Source organism: Homalodisca vitripennis, chromosome 1 (assembly GCF_021130785.1).
Source record: "Homalodisca vitripennis isolate AUS2020 chromosome 1, UT_GWSS_2.1, whole genome shotgun sequence".
In the NCBI taxonomy this organism is placed as follows: Eukaryota; Metazoa; Arthropoda; class Insecta; order Hemiptera; family Cicadellidae; genus Homalodisca; species Homalodisca vitripennis.
Window position 1 is genome coordinate 72,829,052 of NC_060207.1, and position 16,938 is coordinate 72,845,989.

General features: G+C 33.1%; 1 protein-coding gene and 1 long non-coding RNA gene across 2 annotated transcripts in view; one reads left to right on the forward strand and one right to left on the reverse strand.

The window, feature by feature from the left end:
* LOC124364488 (calcium-binding mitochondrial carrier protein SCaMC-2-A) overlaps positions 1-16,938 on the reverse strand; it is a 104,270-nt gene that overhangs the window by 45,725 nt on the left and 41,607 nt on the right. The gene's annotated exons all lie outside the window — the stretch shown is intronic.
* Positions 1-16,938, forward strand: part of LOC124364507 — a 39,585-nt gene that overhangs the window by 12,371 nt on the left and 10,276 nt on the right. The window contains exon 2 of the long non-coding RNA XR_006922620.1: positions 16,183-16,272. This is a non-coding gene — a long non-coding RNA (uncharacterized LOC124364507). The remainder of the gene's footprint in view (positions 1-16,182; positions 16,273-16,938) is intronic.

A 16,938-nucleotide genomic window follows, 5' to 3' on the forward strand; every position in this document is an offset into this window, starting at 1 on the left:
TTTGTATTACGTGTCGTAGCGCAGTCTGTCGGGTCCAATACATAACACTCCAACATCAACAATTTATAATTAAAAAATTAATTAAATAAACTATTTAAATTGTACCAAATTTTGAACTTAAACCATTCTTGAATTCCATTGAAAATACACACAAAGTTTCATCAAAATCGGTCCAGTCGTTTAGGAGGAGTTCAGTCACATACACACGAACACAAGAAATATATATATATATATAAAGATAGTTCAATCAATTATGAACAACAACTATTCAAAACTTATCAACTTTCGACAATTGAAAACTTATAATAATTGTAACTCGCAAAATAAACACAAGTAATATTTGATCTTTAGTTAATACTCTTTCAAGCCATATTACAAAGCTGCCATTTGGGTTTACGCCAAGCACCAGATTTCTTTAACATTTTCTTAAAAACTGCACAGAAATTAACCGTTTCACTCTGTGAATTCTATATACATTAAAACATTTCTTCTTCCTTTTATCCTCAACACTCCAGAGGTCGTTATCATCATCAATTAATCGTTTTTTTAACAATAGTTTCTAATAGGTTAGGTAATGAATATTAACAACTCATTCACAACGCTTTGAGTAGTCAAGGCTCATGCTGAATACAGTCTCACCCTCAAGTATCACATGTTATAGTTTTATAACCACTATTAACGAACACTATGATTCAGTCAGCTGCACATTCAGGGAGAGGACCTGGGCTGACCCTACCCTATCGACGGAGAAAGTAGTAAAATATTAGATCCCACAGTTTTATGGGATCTAATAAAAGTACCGATTTAGGAATGAATTCAATACCAGTCAAGTTTAGGGATTTATTACAGCTCCTAAACTGGAGGTATTCCAACATAGTAGTAGAGGGGCCATACAATCATTCGCGTTACAACGTAGGCGATGAGAACATATCATGGAACAAATATTGTAAAGTTGTAGTTTATTTTAATTTCGTTCGGTCCTACACTTCCAAACACATTACATAACATCAAAGACTAATATTATCGATGAAGAGGTAAATTATCACTCTTCCTTCCTAACTTGAAAGTGAGATTGTGAATTTTCTCCCTCCTTCCCAACCGAAATTCTGGACAAGTCGAATCAGTATCCATTTAACATTCAATAAATCTAACACTAGAAAACGACAACATTGCGACTATTCGAGCAGTACATTGTATTGATTTTAATATATTTGGCCTTCGATTTAGCTGTAATACAAAATAGAAGACAATTATCACAATCACTGAAATAGGATAGACCTTGGGAGAAAACGAGTTAATTTGATTGTTATAAAGAAAGCGTGTTCAATTCAATCGTGGCGGCCACGCTGCACGACCGTTCTCCAGTAACCAGACCAGTGTCTTCTGGCTAATTCTGTTACGCAACCGGCTAGTGAAGGCAAGGTGGGGAGGGGGGAGAGAGGCTCGCCAGAAGCGATAACGCGATTGGTTGGCGCTGACGTAGTAGCAAGGCCAGATGGGAACTTGCGCAGGCCACGGTTATGTCAGCGATTTATTATCTTGTCAGTGTCACAGCTGAGTAGCGTAGCACCACCAGCATTCGCACCATTATCCAATAATTCTCATTGTCTTCATCAGATATCAGACGCAGTGGATAGGATAATGGGTCTTCCTGTCGTGGTAAACAGCATCGTCATCAGCTGTTTGTGATAAAGCTTTTGAATGATAATTTACGAGTGTAAACCATCGTACAGAAACACGCTGATTGTGGATACTTATTAGATAATTATTATAATCGATCGGATGAAAGTTACATTTGGTGCGTTGAGAATAACTGCCTGAGCAAAACGTGTGTTAGTAATTAACTGTTTTAAACTGAACAAAAGTACTCTCATAAGATTAACATTGCAACTTCGAAAGCCCTATATATTATATTTCAAATCCACAAAAGGCACATCTAGAGTGTAAAAGCTTACGATTGACACTAAATATGTATATAAAATGTAGTTTTGATATTTTAAAAAAATCTGATAATCATATAGAATATAAGATCTGGTATCGATAAGGTTCTCTTAATCTTCGTTCCTAGACAAGCGGCCAGAATAGTGTAAAACAATAATAACGTCTAGAGGACAAAAAACTCTTAGGATACACAGATTCCAATGAGTCCTGTATCTAGGATTTTAGTTTAGGAACCCAGACACACCTCTCATATTTCATCCGGAGGGGAGAGATAATCTACTTGGATAATGTGACCTAACGAACAGGTTACTTAAAGTAATTTTGTATGGATGACAGTCATCTCAGACAATACATCCGAATCAAGTTTTAATGTAATGAAAATTAAAGTTAACACACCATGTAGGAATATTAACCACGCATGCAAAGCAAGATTAGGATTGATATAAGCTTTTGTATTTTCACAAATTTATATATTAGTCTTACACATTTTTGTAAATAATTATCTGAATTTTAACAGAATATTGGAACGCATGAATTAAAATCGCGACTACTCAGATCAATCTTCGAAGGTCCACGATTCGACTCGCTGAATTCATCTGGGTTTCGTTCGATCTTAATGTTCGATGGAAGTCAGTGAAAAATTTAAATTTATCAATTGTAATTCTATATTGATTTTAAAGTTAAAGCTCATCAGGTATGAGATTTTGCTATATTGCTTTGTCAATCAGTGGTATGGGAGAGCCTCCTGAACATTCTGGCTTCAACTGAAGTTTGTAACTCCCACACATTCGGGTCAGTAAAAAGCATAACCTACAGAAACTAGCAAAAAGAAGTCAAGGGCGCGCAAACACGTGAAAGACCGCTGCCACAAAGCTGAGTTTATGTCACCGACAACGCGATCATTGTAAGCGGGAAACCTTAAAAAAGCGTTGTCGCTGACCTCGCTTGTGTACTTACCAAGAAGCCTACAACAACAGCGCTATTATTGTACCATAATAACCGACTGGCTTCTCGCAGACAGTGCTATTTCCTTGAGCTTTACAATGATATTCTTGAATCCTTATAATTGACACTATAAGAACCGCCCGTAGACCACCTTGATTTTATCTCCATACGAACTGTGACGTTAAACATCATACAATTTTTGGACCTTTATTTTTGGTCATAAAACCGTAAATTAAATATTTAAAGATTTGAATAATACTATTTTCCTTACAAGAAAAACTTCAAAACGTTTGGATTAGTATTAATTATATCTTTGATTGTGACATCTTCCATAATTGTATTCTAAGACCAAAAATAAGAACGCAAAATGATTTGATGTTATTATGGCATACATTTCGTGCAAGATGGACATTCTAGGGGCAACTTCGATAGAGTTAGAGGCATGTAGCACTAGCAGGCTAAAGTTGAACAGTGACGCGTACAAATATCGGTCTGTCTATAATCACTAGTGAGCGCGGAATGTTATCAATGGTAGGGCCTAATCTATGTTTACAGAAACGCACACAATTCTCCCCCGCACCACACTCACTACCAAGATCGCAGATACAAACAACTATATACACCTGATACTGTAGGTATCGATATATTGTGGCTGTCTAAGACAACTAGTGGCATCACATCGGCACGATATCAATGTTGGATGTTATGATCGACCGTCAATTGTTAAAAGTGTTAAAGGAGTCAAATAAAAACCATACATGCTGCGTGGTTAGTTACCTGCAGCTGAACTACGAAAGTGCAATACACATGTAATACAATTTTATATGGAGAAATGGAAACACTACATTACAATATTAAGGCACTTTATACTTAGCATTAACTGTATAATAAATACATTACCATTTCGTACCTTCAATTTCTTCATTACGATAAAAGACATAACGCCAATTTCAATTACGTACTTGGCGCATATTTGAAATATTTGTACAACATTCCTCTAATCAGTATGAAATACGATTACATCAACACATTAACATAATAATCTTAGACATTCCTTTGTACATAACCTCAGTCCTTATCTATATAAAATTGAAAGATATATCTATTTTAGTTCTACAAAAGTTTCGTGGCTCTTTTGGATACGATACTATGTTTGCCGCCCAGTGCGTCTTTGTAAGCTGTATGCTACCGAAGGTAACGAAGTGCATGACTAAATTGTCATGCTAGGAAAGATGAAGATACTGGTATACACCGGCTCTCAGAATGCGCCATGATCTTAGCTCAGCTGGCCATCACTTCATTAGTAGCCTATCACAGCTGAGTGCAAAAATTCGAGGATGAATGTCTCATGACATTTAAAATTATTGGCTGAGCTTTGGCGAAATTATTGGCCTTATTACTCATGAGACTGGAAAGAATATCATTCTGTCTTTCTATCTGCACCATAACTCAAAAACGTACATATCTATAGACTTGAAATATTCTTCATTTATATATGAGAAACACTGAGTTTGATGATGGTGGATGTCACTCCATGGGTTTTAGCTAAGCATTAGCGAATATTTCTATAGAGGTCTTATGGGTAACCATGATGGCAACGAAACAATAGTAGAATAAATAAATGTGTAAAGAAAGTCAATACACCCATGTGAGAGATAAAAACATGTGACATATAACACAAGTAGCCTAACTATTCGGAGACACACAATTTTTTAGCAGTGTGGTGTGTCGACTTTTATTATTTAGACACCTATATGAAAACCAATTCAATAAACAAAAATATAAATGTATCATGTAGCAAGATATGTTGATTTTATATGTAGGCTTTAAATTTTGGATGAAACTTCATTTCTACAAGAATGAGTTCTATGATGCGTCGTTTTTGTGTCTAATTCTTCAATGTATATTATACGTCTGTCTATCTGATCGCAGACATCTTGAGAATGATCGAGATTTGAAATTTTACACCTCAGCGAAGGCTGTTACGACACGTGGTGCGGTGTACTCTTAACTTGTAACATGAATATTAAACAGAGTGTTCCAAAATAATTTGTGTACAAACTTCGGGGTAACGTTTCTTGGTTAAAAAGAACACAGAATCGACCCTGAATTTATTTTGTTTCACTATGTATGCATGTTGTGTTTTCTACTTATAGATATATGTCATCGTTAACTCCATTAATTGATAACTCTTTACTTGTTATCAATTTGTAATGTTGCAAGCTTGTCTGTCTTACGAGGACTCAATTTTAAAATTCGAATAAAATAACTTTTTTTCTTGTTTCAAAATTGCGGCAAATTTAAAATCTTCACGTAGAGTTGTACGAGAACTAAAACAAATATACGAGTATGTTCTTAGATTAACGCGGCCGTTGTCATTCTACTAAGTTTTCCATTTTACACCCTGCCAAAAAATTGCTAACACATAATCTAGAAATATTTCGGTTTCGCTATTGAGACCCATCCTTAGAAAAAATATGTTAAAATTATGATTTTGGTTCTCCACAAAAGGGCCGAAATAACTAAGTTTTAAATTTGTGCTAGCAATGTATTGTCGGCGGTGTGAATTGAAGCACATAAAATGTAATCATAATGTAAATACATCTAGAGATACAAAAAATATCGAAAAGGTAAAATGTTAGTAACTTATTTGCAGGACTGGTTGAAAATGAATTATACAATTAAGTTTTACTCAGCATGTCCCATCTCAACTAGCTAAGTTTGCATAGTTGCCTTAATAAAGTAAAACGAAACATTTATAGACGGACTCACAGATAACGAAATTATATGGACTTCTGGTTGTATGTCTTCTGTTTATCTGGAGAACAATGCTCCATTATAACAATACACAGCTATCGTCGTCTCTACTGGTCCCTACACCTAAGGAATTTCTCTAGACCTAATTGGCACGACTACCCCTATTACCCTACCCCTGCGACCAAGGATAATTGCAACATTTAACCCTCATTGGCTCCCTACAGTAAAACAACTCTCAATCTTGTAATTTCGTACACATAATTCAGTTCGAATTTCGATCTGTGTTTATCATAATTTTTTGTCGAGAAGACTTCATGAATAGGTTATTATCACATTTTTCAGTTCAAAGGCAGGAAGAACTCCCTAACCTCACTGGAAACCCGCATTCTAATAAAATGTAACTATATAGCATCACCAACCTGATCACATAATCACAAAGCAACTCAATAAATCATGGCTCAAGATAAAAATTAAGTAGTGGTGATGTAAAGATACCGCTTTTCAACTACTTTGATTGATATTCGTTTGGATCATAGACTACTGCAATGTTACCCACTTTTCTGTTTTCTGGCTACTTTAGAACTTGTATTTAGAATTGTTAATAACATTTTGACATTCTCAAATTCCCAACTAAGCCGCGTCAACGCTATCGAACATTTCTAACTTGGATTGCCGACGATGGTTACCGATAGAAGTTTGCTATATTTAGGTTTGCAACGTAGTTCATTGTTCGCTTTATTCTTTTCCTCTTGCGTGATTTAAACAGAGATGATACAGACCCTTTAGCGGGAGAAATGAGTTGCAATGGTTGTACAAAAACGTTTTCTGAATGTCTAATAACGATTTTAAAATGTTAAAGGTTTGCATTGAAGGAGTGACGCGAACACGAAGAGCGGGCGGGCAGCGGAGTTAGTGGCGGACTCACCGCGCTGCAACACGTAACTATCGAAGTTGGCAAATCGCCTTCGATACTTACCGACCTCCATCAGAAACCTAATTCTTAGAACAAGACCAAGATGTTGCAGTGGTTTTGAAGCGTTCTATTAAGAATTGCCGATTTATGTCGGCAATTAGGGCAATACCATAATAACCGAAAAAGTCGATTCTGCCTGGCTGAATTTGACGTGACTATACAAGCAAACAAGGCGGTGACAAGTATTATCAGCGAAAATTTCTGCGTGTCAAACTATACGAACGTCTTTTAGAAAGAAACGGACCGATCAACCATTTTGTTTTTAATCAATATCAAAATGGACGAAAAACAAATTGTTTGTGTCAGTGCTGAGTTGTCGGCATGATGTGGTGAAATTTTATCTGCATAACTTCAGCCCAACAAATTACCTTTTATTTGTATTACAATGTTCGTTGCATCTAAGCATCGTACATAGATGAACGTTGTTTCACTTCCACTATAATCTTCTCTCTATGGAACATAATAATATGTTATAGATAAACTACAACAGATCCCGACAACAATAACCATTGTCCTGTTATGTTGCGTTATAATATTGCGCGCAGTAAGATAACGATGTTCTCATAGCGAAGCTTTTCTAGTCATGTAAACAATTTTCAATTTCTTTACTTAACTGTATTTAAAACAAACATATAAGTTTTAACTTGCAAGAACTTATTTGTAATCAACTTACTTTATACACAGCACAAAAAAGATGTGATAAATATTTTTGTCTATAATATTTATTACTTTATTTCTTTATAATTTTATAAGTATCCACGTTAGCAATCACATTACCAAAGAAAATAGTTTAGGAACTGATAAAGCTGTCAAAATTTGTGGGAGCTAATAATGCCTCCACTCACCATGTTATATTTTCATGAAAACATTAAAATATCTCGAGATTTTAACTTAAATAATTAAGACTGTTATTAAATGTATCAATCATTAACAAATTTTATCTTTAATGCAAAAACATTGTTAACAACAAATTACAAACATCAATGTTAATTACATTTTTAGGAGTGAAAGATTTTTTTAGGAAAAGATAATAAAGAAGAACAAGCCGCAGCAAGTTACTTACTTATTTAAGGTTATATAAAAGTAAAATTGAGCTAAAAATAAGAACAGGACACTATTTAATTTTCAAATTAATAAAATGAATATCAGTTAAAGTATGATCCATAAAGAATCCGCTATATGACAGAATGAAATGCATTGAAAAAAGCTTGGAACCAAATACTTAAATATAATTTTTATTCTTAATTTTAACTTGGGGCTGAATAATTTAATGATAATCTTGACATTGAATTCCAGGAAAAGAAGAGGTTACATCTTGAGTTAAAGTTATGCCACTATTTCCTCTCACTAAATTGAGGGCTGTTCCTCGAAATTGTAAGTGCTACAGTCCACATCTTCTTATTCAACTATGGAATTAATGATTGTTAACATTATTAGAGTAAGTGTTTACACCCAAACAACATGACTCTTGACAATTTGAGCGCAATATAGAACAATGTGTTACAACCAGACATAACTGCTAGCACATTAGCACATGCTTTACAACCTGTCAAGCATTAGTTATGGCACAGAGAGCCAGGGAGGGACATCCTGCACAGCAGTATTGAAAGAGTTCATATACACAATATTCAGCATTCGCAGCCATCTTTGGACCCAAGTGCATGACTTAAATTTTCTCAACTTAAATCACCAAACAAATACAATTGTCATTTAAAACAGCAGAAGAAGATTAATATTTATAAAGCTTTCAAAAGAGCTGGTGTCATTCAACAAGACAGAAGTACTTACTCAAATTAACAGTTTAGAAGTTCAATCTACAATGGATTACAGGTGTTCCTACAGTGACCATACTCAAAATCTGACTTCTGTGAAGATTGCATTTTAACTTAGTGAAAATAAAATATAAAAGCCATAGAATTGATCTTTCTTAGAATTGCCTTTTTCTGAAATTTTATATTTCATCCCATGTCTTAAAACCAATTTATAAAATTTAACAAAATTACAAAGAATTTACTTGCTTTATTTCACCCATACTCCATCAAATAATTCTATGACCACTTCAAAAATTGTGAAACCACTCCAAAAATTTGCCTGTGACTATGTTTAGATCTGATACCTTGCAGTTTGGAAGGTTAATTGTACAATACGTAGTTGGGCTTATATCAGGGTACTGTCATCAGAAGAAGCACCAAAACAAGAAAACAACTAACTCTTTTAGAGAATCTTATAGGTTTTGTGGATTGTACGATCAGGCTACCGAACATATTCTGTATGACTATATCAGGTTGGAATGGTAGAAGAAAATAAATATCCACAAGCATTTTGGTTTGTACAAATTGTCACCTGCAGGATGAGCTTGTGCATGTTAGAGCACTTCATAACACTCACTATTTTGAACGCAATCTTCAAGTTGGGAAATATGTTGTGCAAGTCCTTGACGTAGATCAATTGGAGAAGAGGCTCTAAAATATGGATGTTTCTTTTTGATCTCATTATCATCTTCTCTTTGTCTCTCTGAATGTTCATTCTTCAAATAATACTTGAATTACACACACTCATCTGAGAAGCATTCTTCCAAGTCATCTTTATACAGTTCAACAAGCTCTTTACGTTTTGATTTGACGGCTTTACCTTGTAGTACTCTTAAGTTCCAACAAAAATACAAACTGGTGCTAAACACCTGTATAAGTGTTTGCCCTTTCATCGATCTCTGTGGATATTCTTTCTATAATTAATAAAAAGACATTTATTCTAAACATTTCTTCAGGATCAAGCTCATTAATTTCATTGTTGCAAGGTATTAAAAAAATTTCTGTTTCATCACTCTCCTGTCTCCCCAATCATCTGCTTTGGTCAAACATTTTGCTATTTATTGATACATACTCGTTGAAATTGTTTCTTAGTTCTTGCACATAAGACATAAGTGAGTCGAATATAGCTCCAACGGTTCCAAGGTTAATAAAATCACTTTGCAGAGTACATTTACTTTCCAGAGTAAATTTACTTTCCATTATATTTCCAAAAGATGAGTAAGAAGGCATTTTCACGTTTCATAATTTTCTTTAACAGTCCTTTGGCCTTTTGCTAAGTTGTGGGCTTTTCATTTTTATCACTTATAATGTTTTCTAATGCTCTTTTTATATCTGGAAATGACTTATAAATTGCTTTGAGAACATCGGCTTGAGCTTATCACCTGGTAATCAAAAGTGATGTCATAACTGGGAACTGTGAATCTATCTTTAAAGACACTTTTAGAACCTCTCAGCAATGTGTTCATGCAAAAAAAGACATTGTATAAACCTTGCACGAGGTCGAAACATACTACAGCTTTTTTCGATGTCTCTGCAGAACTCCAACTAAGTTCAACGAGTGTGAGGAGCATGGAATATACTCTGTTAATGGACATTCTTCCATTATTTAAGCTTGAAAACCAGAGTACACTCCTGCCACATTGGAAGCATTGTCGAAGCTCTGGCCATGACAATCTTTTATATAAATTCCATGACATTTAAGTTTTTCAATAAAGCCGTAGCTAACTCTTCCGATTTGTGTCCAGTGTTTGGGAGAAACTCTAAAACCTCTCTACTGGCGTAGCGTTCCTATCACTGGGTATCCATATCACACAACTAGTGTAGCTTGATCTACATGGGCAATATCTGCAGTGGAATCCACAACTAAGGAGTATTATTTTGCTTATAATTCATTCATTGTGATTGGCCCAGGACTGATTATAATGACTAAAATAATAGGTTTTATATCCTACTGTCAATTTAATCCAATTGCATGTCTATCACCCAACATGAAATTGGATTGTATTGGCGGTAAGATATAAAACCTATTATTTTAGTTATTATTTTGCTTTCTTTAAATCTTGTATAACTCTTTTGAGAACAGTGTTCCTCTTTATTAAAATTATTTAATTTCAAGTGAAATGTGCAAGGTAAGATGTAGTTACCTTGGCCTCTGTTAGAATGTTTAGATATACTGTATATTGGGAGAGAAATATATTTAATTGTGCCAATAGTTCAAGTACACCTATATATATATATATAGAATATATACAATATACACCATTTCTGCTTAAATCGAACCAATAGTTTGATCCTCTGAAGGTATAACCTCTAGTAGCAAGGTATTTAATGGTTGCAATAACGCGGTTTAAAACTTCAAGCCAATACTTTATATCATGTTCACAAAGTTCGACAAGAATTTTGTCAATGCCGTTTTCTAATTTTGCCTTACTAACATATGACATAAGCGACCTTTAGTGGGTGGGAGAGTTTTCATGCGACTGTAATACGACTAAAGCATTTTTCCAATCACCTTGTAAAAAGAGGATGCAGGTGCAGCATTATTTACAAAAAGTCTGCAGTAAGTGCAAAAAAACTGATGCCTTTTAAAATATCACACGTTATAACACATTCTTATGGTGTTTTTCGAAATAGTCCTTAGTACACTACCTTTTTTTACTCCGTATATCTGTTTGGAAGCAGAAAAATCAACGTCATCCCACTTCAAGCCACTATCAATAACTGACTATTAATAATATAATATTCTATAACAATAATATACAATACACTTTCAATAACTGATCACTACATTGAGTAAGAAAAATTAAGGACCTGCTTGTAGTTAACAGCTTTGATTCACAACACTAACAAACAAAGTCACGTGCGGTCAATGGGCAATGGGTGACAATAACAGGTACAAGCTACTGCCTCGTGGAGTGGAGCAACCTGCTGGAAGAATTAATTTATTTGCCAAAAGGGAAGTATGTTGCACATATGTCTCCTAACCACAGCACCAACGCAGAAAGGTCTGCAAGAATATTACGGTGCGTCACCATATTTCGCAGGCGTTGACATCCAAACTCAAATAATTTACGCTTACAAATAAGATAAATGCTTCTGGCAAATTCAAATATTTGCAACTAATTCTCTATTGTTATAAAGTGCATTTTCGCTTTTCCATTCCTTAAAATTTTTGCCCAGCCTAGGCCTGGGCCGAGTGGGAAATGAGATACTTTTAAAAAATGGTATAAATCTGTTTCAGACAGTGTTAGAGAAGTTTAATGCAGTCAATGTTTTAAGCTAAACACTCTGTCAACACTGTTCCTAACACCCACCAATTAGCAGTGAAGATTACTCTGTGATTTGGCAAGTCTGGTTCACAATGAGCCAAGAAAATAGAAACTGCTCCAAAGCTTAATCTCAATAACATTTTGAGAATCACATGCATATTTGAAATGGTTGTTAAGGGCAATAATGAGGGACAGTGTAATGCAATATTCATATAACTCTCAGTTAGTATTAAACCTTTGTGTAAACCCTGTATTTAATCACTTTATGGTGATCATTAGACAAACTAAATGTTTAGTTGGGAGATTGATATACTGAATAAATACAGAGATTGCATAATATCTGTCAATCAGAAGTAGAATGAAATCAGTTGCTTTATGTTGACCAAATACAGACTGGTCATACTAATTTATACTATATAGACAAATAGTTGTGATCTAACAAAAAATTAATTTATATTTTAAAATTTTATTCTGTGATATCATTAATTTTACTCTTGATATTCTCTGATCCTGCCTAAACAATGTAACTAATCTGAAATCTCTTACTCTCTCAAACTAAAAGGTGTATCACTATTAACAATACTGAATGAGATAAATTAATAGTACAATTTATGAATACATACATAGAAATATGTACAATATGTTATCCAACAATCTGATCTAAACAAAGTTGGCTTCTATGAAACTATCTACTGTACAGTAAACTAAAGCCTAATGAGAATAGGACATACTTTGTGGATACAGGAAAAGCCTTCACAAGGTGTTTCAACTAGCTGCTTCCTGTAACAAAGGAATTTGGGGAGAAAGGTTCTTTCTAAAGGGAACACACTCTACGAATATACGATACTGCCTACTAGCAGACCTGCCATAACTCCAAATTTCCATAACCAATGACCACTAAAAATCTTCATTTATCTATCTAGAATGTTTCTAACTAAAACATGCAACTTGCTTAATTAAGTTCAGATATTATGTATATAATATTACGGTAAGATTCTCAAACAATTAAAAAATAAATATTGATTTATTTAGAACTATACATTAACAAGTATTTTTGAATTCATATTTTTTATCAAATATATAGGAAAAACTTTCACACAAATTTTATTTTTGTACAGAAACAAACTCAAAAAAATCAACACTAGGAATTTCTACTCACAAGATAATTTTTAATGGAAAAGACATTTTTCATACTTCCACATTAAATTTATTTAAAAAGCGCTTTTGCCAGTTAAGGCATCATCAGTTTGATATTGTTTACAGAAAAAACAATATCAATGTTTTATCTGTAAACAATATAAAAACTGATGATGCCTTAACCGGCGAAAGTGCTTTTTAAATAAATTTAATGTGGAAGTATGAAAAATGTCTTTTCTAATAAAACCTACTCACTTCCACCCAGAATACAAAGCAGAAAATGAAAAACTCACAATATAAACTGATGAGTCCTAACCGATGGCTACATCCCACAATATAGGTTGTACCAGACAACCTCGTGCCTCTGTTTAAAGTCTTTTGTTTTTATTAACTTTTTTGTTTTATAGTGAATTAACTTATTATACGATATTAAATATTTTACCTAATTTTAACTTTATGCCCAAATAATTTATGCCAACAAATTAATTTATTAAGGGGCATCGAAAGATAGTGCTTCAGGATCAAACACTTTATTCTGAAGTTAGTTTATTTACATTTATTAAAAAAACATATTTCAAACAAAACCTATATGAAAAATGTATTGTGTGTAGTTTATTAATGATTTTCTCTTGACAATTCGTCATTGTTATATTGAGTGTATAACTATGTTATATCAAAACTGCTCTTTTTGAACCACCCAGATATAACTATTTATGGAAAATCAAACATTATATACCTCAATTTGTATTCCAGCACACAAGTAATAATACTCATGGGATTTTGGATTCATAAGTAGACTTTGTATTTCAGCACACAAGTAATAATACTCATGGGATTTTGGATTCATAAGTAGACTTTGTATTCCAGCACACAAGTAATAATACTCATGGGATTTTGGATTCATAAGTAGACTTTGTATTCCAGCACACAAGTAATAATACTCATGGGATTTTGGATTCATAAGTAGACTTTGTATTCCAGCACCCAAGTAATAATACTCATGGGATTTTGGATTCATAAGTAGACTTTGTATTCCAGCACACAAGTAATAATACTCATGGGATTTTGGATTCATAAGTAGACTCATATCTTTGTAAACAACTGAACTTTTTCTCTTAATTTAATGATTCTTTCAATTTTTTTGAACTAAACAAGTATTGAAATTTATTATGGCAACCCTTTAAAAGAGTGAACAATCAAAATATTTCAAAAATTCTTTGAATGTTTATTTTTCTAATCTGTTTTCACCAACTTATAGCATCTTCCAAAGTGCTCACTGATCTCCCATGACCTTTTTACAAATTTACTGTTTCCCTGCCTTTCCAGGTCTCTATGTACCCTTAACGAGCTAAGCCTTGACAACATACATTTGTCAATGTCCATTAATCATCTCTTGTAAATCACATAGTCTTTGAAGCAGAAATTGTCATATGAGACTTTTAACATACAACAAATGCACAATTATTCTCATATTCCTATATTTTTACCATAGCATACTCCTATATTAAACTGTAAGAGTCAATTATCAAGTTGACTCTATAAACAAATTTATATTGGTTACCAATATAAATTTGTTGGTTTTAACAACCCGAGTCTGTTTTTAACTGAGCCACCAAATCTCAAATTGAAACCAAGCCCACAAATTTCAGAGTCAAGGTTTTAGTTGATTTTAATCAATACACATTGTAAACCCTATTACATTTTATATATTATGTATTATATAATATATATAATAATAAATTACAAATTATATATTAATGTAATTAAAATACATATTTTAATTACATTAATATATATAGATAACCCTATAAGTGGAGTTAATAACATAATATATATATATATATATATATATATATATAAAACATTTTGAGGACCATCTCTGCCCTCTTCTTCAATCGTCAAATCCTGAAACATAAGGTTTAAGCGAAGCAAGAAAGTAAAAAAAAAATAAAAGAATAGTAATTTATATCATTAAGTTATATAACAAATCAGACAAAACCATAAAAGGACAAAATGTACTGTGCAACGTGATGCATGATACAACACGTATGTGAACTTAGAGTTTAGTTCCAGTTCACCTTCCTCTTAGTGCAACATCTAGAATCTGACACTGGCACAGACTTGACTCGTGAATCTGGAGTCATGTTCTTCTGAAGAGATCCAAAAAAATCGGATACAAAAAAGCTCAAAACTGAGTCTTTACACCATTTCAACATCAGTGAAAACTAGACCACAAAAAGGTCTACAATATACTCTTATGTATATTATTCATATGAATAAATATTTGTCTTATTATTCATAAAAATAATATTCTGTTATTACATCATAATTACAGAATTATATTGTATAAAAAGATGGGATTAACAAAGTTTCAAGAGAATATTTAGTTCAATAAAATATGTATTACACATTACGTTTCTTAGTTTGTCTCACCGATTTAGTTTTTCAGCTTTGCCTATAGGACTGTTAAAGTCATTGTAACTTTTTAAGTGCCGAGTTTTCAAGGCTGCTGTTACAGGCTACTGCCGAGTTTATTTGCCAAATGCTTATTTGCTTTGAAAATAAAAACGTTCTGTTTCTAACGTTCAGGTAAAACGTCACCATGTGCTTTTGTGATGGTTCCTTATTTGACCGTCAGGAGTATAGTAGCAATTAAACAACACTACTGTGGATTTGCTGCAGTTCAAATATGTACAACTAAAGGCCAGTGTGTATCATCTTACAGGTGTCAGGCCCTGTGTAGAGAATCAGCTGTTTGTAACATGATAACATGGGCGTGGCAGTTGAACGTAAAGTGGAATTGTCCATGTTAACATGGGCGTGGCTGTCTAGAGGTTAAAGTTATTCTAAGTTATTGAACGATATCTTGTGCCAACTCACACACAAAATTAACAATGGTAATTAATTAAAATAGTAGGATAGTAGGAGACTTGTGAAAGAACTTAGGGTTCTTGGGTACAATGTTGTATCTCAGATCTGTGTTTCTGCTGTAGACTGTGTTTTTGTTTTCAACTATGATTTCAGTGTTTCCATCACTATTTTCATATAATTATTTACTTTCTTGCATGCTTTACCTTACATTTTAGGATTTCATATTTTAAGAGAACAGAAAATAACAACCCCCCATGCCAGTCCTGTTATATTCTCAAATCATCTATCATCAATAAAGAACTTTTTCAAACAAAGAGAGCATAACATAAAAGTTCTAGTCTATGAGTGTCTTGACAATATGTACAACTATATTAATTTATTTAAAGCCTTAGATCATATTAATTTATATTAAATGTTTTATTTACATTACAAATAGTGCTCCAATCATTTTTCAAATGACAATATATGGAATGTTTAGGGAGCAGAGATAATACCAGTTCATCACAACAGTTGTTGATCCCAGTGATAAGTACATAATCCTTGAAGTACAGTGATTAAATAAGTCCTGGTAAGTCTTAATAAGAATAAGAAAATATATTTAAAATAGTTTAGATACAGCTTCCACACATACATCTTTTTAGGTTTGTTCTCATATGCTATGAAAGATAAGAAAATAGTCTAAGTGTAAAGTTGAATAGCATTAATAAATTTTTACCACATTTTAAATAAATACAAAACAAAATGAGTAAATCAAAAAGCAAGTACAATTTAGAAAAAATATTTTTTTTAATAATTCTTTGGCCAATTTTTTTTAAAGGATACATTTTGAAGGATTTTTAGCACAAGTATCAGCAATGTTCAGTAGGTGACCAACTTATACAAGTTCATTTCTGAAGGAGAGTACTCACCAGTGATTTCATTCAACATTCTCAATCGTAACTCATAGTTTTAATGTCATCGTCATTTTCTGAGTTTGAAAATCACTTCTTTCAAACATTCCTTTTACCTCATCCAACACATTAAATTAAGACCTGACACATATTTTGTGGAGATTTCTATTAGCTATTGGTTTGATACCAACTGTCAAGTAAAAATATCATCCAAACAAACGGAAAAAAAATATTTACTAATTTAATCTATAAAGAAAAACAAGTAACAGGAATGATAAAAAAAAAACAAGATATGCCACATTCAGAGCAGCTCAGAGATAGTTTCTAGAATCTTGGATTTCACA